This window comes from Pinus tabuliformis, chromosome Q (genome assembly GCF_031772625.1).
Source record: "Pinus tabuliformis cultivar Carrire ecotype Pingquan chromosome Q, CPIR1, whole genome shotgun sequence".
Lineage (NCBI taxonomy): Eukaryota > Viridiplantae > Streptophyta > Pinopsida > Pinales > Pinaceae > Pinus > Pinus tabuliformis.
The window spans coordinates 120,821,574-120,826,658 of record NC_142296.1 but is presented as its reverse complement, the minus strand read 5'-3'; the positions used below and the strand labels follow the sequence as shown (position 1 = coordinate 120,826,658).

At 33.8% G+C, this 5,085-nt stretch overlaps 2 non-coding genes across 2 annotated transcripts; both read right to left on the bottom strand.

Annotated features, from left to right (window-relative positions):
- Positions 1-2,588: 2,588 nt before the first annotated feature.
- On the bottom strand, positions 2,589-2,660 carry TRNAP-AGG (transfer RNA proline (anticodon AGG)). Its single transcript has one exon. It is a non-coding gene; the product is annotated as a tRNA-Pro (tRNA).
- Positions 2,661-3,191: 531 nt separating this feature from the next.
- On the bottom strand, positions 3,192-3,272 carry TRNAL-AAG (transfer RNA leucine (anticodon AAG)). The gene has a single exon. It is a non-coding gene; the product is annotated as a tRNA-Leu (tRNA).
- Positions 3,273-5,085: the final 1,813 nt, after the last annotated feature.

Sequence of the window (5,085 nt, the reverse complement as noted above, 5' to 3'; positions counted from 1 at the left end):
GGGGGAGTGTTGGAAGGAACTAATTCCAACTACCCACATTATTACAGCGGCTAGAATTCAACAGATGTTTTAAATGGAGTTTCTAGAATTCGTTGACAAAATGGGCAAGCTTCCTGAAGAAGCCACCGCCCCATCGAACTCCAGAAAGATCTCTATCATGTATAAATATATGTTCAATCAGCAAATGAATGCAAGTTCAAAGTTCTAAGTTATGTATTTAAGTGTTTGAGTCTGTGCTCTCTGATTGAAAATATGCAGTCAAACTGTGAGAGAGAATATGTTGATGAACTACTGTTAATTCCCCATCATGACCCAATCATTTGTGAAAAACGTTGCCCAAACCATTAACACCAACGTGAACGAAATGTCATGAGAGTTTGTAGCTTCTGATGATGAAGTATCATAGAATAATGTTAAGAAAAAACCGTCACAATGAATGAAAATTATGCTGATAAGTTTAATTGGTGAGGAAATGGGCAGGAAAAAAGAAGCAGCCTATTCTTTCTGGTGTTGAGATGGACACTGATAAGTTTAGATTGGTGAAGAAATGGGTAGAAAGAAAGAAACAGCCTACCCTTTTTTGGTGGTGAGATGAACACCATCTCTTCTATTACTGCAGGTGGAAATCCCAAGCAATGTGCCATGATTTTCCAATATTATGAGTATCAGTGATTTCTAGAGATAAGCAGTAGATAATCTTGTCAATTTGCAAAAGCATCATTAATGTTGAATTTCAACAGTCAAATTTTGTTACGATTCCATGGAATGGAGAGTCCACTGAAGAAACCTCTGGAAATATTGGCTATGGCATTACAACCTTTCAAGATCATTGAACAGATTCCATGGAATGGAGAGTCCACCGAAGAAACCTCTGGAAATATTGCCTATGGCATTACAATCTTTCAAGATCATTGAACATACGCTACCATCTTCTTCAGTACAGGATTGCCCTGTTGTCATTTGTCACAAGCTGGGAAGATGCGTATGTGGCGCGGTGTTTCGGATAGACAGAACCACACAGTATAATTTTCATTGGAACGGAGGCACAGGTACCAACATAAGAGCTGAAGCAATCGTTTTAGGGGATTATTCTGGTTTGCACAACAAAAGAAACTAAAGAGCTGAAGCAATCGTTTTAGGGGATTATTCTGGTTTTCACAGCAAAAGAAACTAAACTAACTAAACTATCTGTCTATATATCTATAGTGATTCTAAATCTCTCAAGAGTTGAAGCAATCGTTTTAGGGGATTATTCTGGTTTGCACAACAAAAGAAACTAAACTAACTAAACTGTCTTTCTATATATCTATAGCGATTCTAAATCTCTCATAGATAGTTAAGCTAACTTGGAGCTAGACAAATTCTCAAAAGATAGCATTAGAGAGCCCTACTGAATTATGAAATTCGATTCTAAATCTCTCATAGATAAGATAGCATTAGAGAGCCCTACTGAATTATGAAATTCGATTCTAAATCTCTCATAGATAATTAAACTAACCTGAAGCCAGACAAATTGTAAAAAAATAGCACTAGAGAGCCCTATTGAATTATGAAATTCAAATACATGGTAGACAACACTACATGGGACGAGGGACTGCCTTGAGTGACACTTTTGGTCACACCAACATTCCCTTTCTGTTTTTTGGTATTTTTCTAGACAGCGTAATTATATGTTATGAAAGTATATGGATAGATAATCTTAGACACTGTTTATGCATATCAGAAGATAGATTATAAGTATGACTGATACTCTAAAGAAGATTGTTGTTTCATAGTTTTGACATATATAACAATTTTTACACGCTGAACCAATTTCTGCAAATTGCATGATAATGCACTGCACAAACACTGGTTTTATCTTTATAACAAAATCAACGTTTTTTTCTTATGAAAAAAAAAGTGCCCGGTTGTGCTGTAATTATTTCCCACTCTTCCAAAATTAATTTCCCCACACAGTAATCACGACTAAAGATTGCGCTGCAATTACTTCCCACTCTTCCAAAATTGTAATCACGACTAAAGATTGCGCTGCAATTACTTCCCACTCTTCCAAAATTGATTTCCCCATACAGTGACCATAACTAAAGATTGTGCTGCAATTATTTCCCATTCTTCCAAAATCCACGACTATAGATGCTTTCCTATTCCATTTCTTTTTGTGAGGCCTGGTTTGTGAAATTCGAGGATAACGTAATGTTAAACTTCTAAATTTGAAAATAAAATAACCGTGATATTGATTTAAATCAAAGCATGCACGCCAGAGGCTATAAGCTCTAACATAACAGCGCAACTTGATTTTAAAGTATTCGAGAGCTCTCCCATCCCAGATATAGAATAACATAACAGCGCAGCTTGATTTTTTAAGTATTCGAGAGCTCTCCCCTCCCCGATATAGAATTTATTGGAATTCTTTGTTAAAAGAATGGCTAGAACTACAAAAACGCGTATTTCAGACCTATACAACGGAAAATAGCAAAACGCGTATTTCAGGCTTATACGACAACGAAAAATAGCATATTTCAGGCTTATACGTCAACGGAAAATAGCAAAACGCGTATTTCAGACTTACACGAAACGAAAAATAGCAGGGGGCATTCCGAGAATTGAACTCGGGACCTCTCGCACCCTAAGCGAGAATCATACCACTAGACCAAATGCCCATGCATATAAATCCCTCAAGGTTGATCTCATAGACAGAACTGATAAACGCATTTTTCTATCTTGCAATTATAAATTTAACTCGGGACCACTAGGCCAAATGCACTCATAGGGGTTTCTGGTTCTGTGAGATGTAAAAGGCTCCGCAGGACATTCCAATTCTTTGAAATCTATGCCATTTCGGTAGACAAAAATTGAGCCGAACATTTTAACTGAGATGACGCATCCAAAACTTAACTGGGCACCTATTGTAACCTAAGAGATAACATTGGGAAAAAACTCACTATTTTCATTGTTGAGAGCGGGATTTGAACCCACAGGCATTCTTTTAGCAATGGCAAAGAGCTGGTTTTGGGAAATATTTAGGGACTAGCAAAATTGAACTGAGAGTGGGATTTGAACACACGCCGTACTTGAATGGCCCTTTAATTTGTTGAGTGGGATTTGAACGACGCTCCGGTACTTCAATGCAAAAGGTCATCATTTTCTTTCTTGAGGGTGGGTTTTAACACGCGCGCTGAATAAAAGTTTCTTGTTGAGAGTGGGATTTGAACCCACGCCCTTTCGGACCAGAACCTTAATCTGGCGCCTTAGACCAACTCGGCCATCTCAACAATTGTTATGTTAAATTATATAAGTATAACATAAATTTCAAAATCTCTCATTCAATTCTAATCTCATCACCATGTTTTAGAAAATTACAAAAACATATACACGCTGCGACAAACGGACTTTCTTCAAAATCTATAAGCGATCAGATTAATAAAATCCGTAACAAAGAGTAGATCTTTTAAAAAATAATTGATCTCTAAATTATTAAATATATTTATTATTATTTATTTTGTGGTTTAATTTTTTAGGAGCGCATTAGAATGGTTAAATATATTTATTTATCTTTAAAAAAATAATTGATCTCTAAATTATTAAATTTATTTATTTATTTTGTGGTTTAATATTTGAGGAGCGTATTAGAATAGTTAAATATGTTTATTTATTTTGTGGTTTAATGTTTTGAGGATTGTATTAGAATGGGTGGAAGAGGTAACATAATGATAATAAGTTGAAAAAGGGGAATTTTGAAAATATAAAAATATTATAATAATAAATCAAATGAAATTTTTGGTGGGCTTTTTAAAAGGTTAAAGTTTGATATAGAAAGGGTAAAATGTAATATTCTGTGGAATTCAAATTATGATAAAAAGGTTTAATAACAAAATTTTGTAATAATTTGAGTTATATTTAATTGATAATATAAATTAGTGTAGCTATATAAATAAAATGATTAGTAAATGCTAATAGATATTAATTTATAATTGGCATCAAGATATTTTTCTCAATATATCTTGTTTGTCAAGATTTAAAACTAGCAATTGCACCAAATGTTGCAAAGGAAACGTCGTAAGGCATAAATTCACGTATAAATTCGAGAAAAATCGTGACATATACAAGATCACTGAATAAAAAAATTAGTAAACAAAATGTCATTCACAGGTAGAAGATAAAGAGAAATCACTTACATTATGTCAAATTTACAGATTCTACAACAAAGATGCTCTTTCAAGTTCCAATAGAAAATATCTGATCAAAAAAATGCTCTTTTGAGATATTGAATTGTCTCACTTGATCAAAAGCTTACAATGTTTTACCACTTGCTCTTAAGGTGATTAGATTTGTCTTTGCTTGTCCTTGCTTAACTTCTTTGGGGCATTTTGACTGGTTGGTGACATAGGAGGTTTATTCAAAGTTTTTTTCCAAAATGACAAATTCAAAATTTACCATTGGATGAACTAGTTTAAAGCAAAGCAACGAAATAGATATATCAATAAAGCTAGTCACTGACATAGCAACTTTACAACATTTGATAGGAGAGAAGTGGATCTTTTGTTGCGCATTGATTAAATAATTATTTTAGCCGATAAAGCAACTTTAATTCACTATTTAGAGATACCATGGTGAACTGTTATGATAGAAGCCATGAGCTTTCCTTTATTAAGGATGATATTTTGCGAGACTTATGTATTTGACCTAGTAGGGACCTATAAATAAGCGCAAAAGGCTTTTTATGCCTTAAAAAGAAGAGTCTATTCCCAAAAAGTGGAAAAAGGGTGTGAAGTGAACATTTGATACTAAGATGGTTTCCTTCCACACAAGCTTCGTGCATATTTCTTTCTCATATCCTTGTCGTTTCTCACTTATAAATAAAAGCATTTAATGTGGAGTTCCAAACATGAAATACAACCAAGGGTCGTTGTGTCGCCGATGGGTGCACCTTTAACATGATAAGTGTTCTAAGTATATGGATCATTGACATGAGTGATTAGGCTTTGGATTTATGGATACAATTTTGTTTTGTAGAAATATATATAATTAAGTATAGAAGAATGAATATCTATTTTAATATTTGAACTTTAAAATTTTTAATTATAA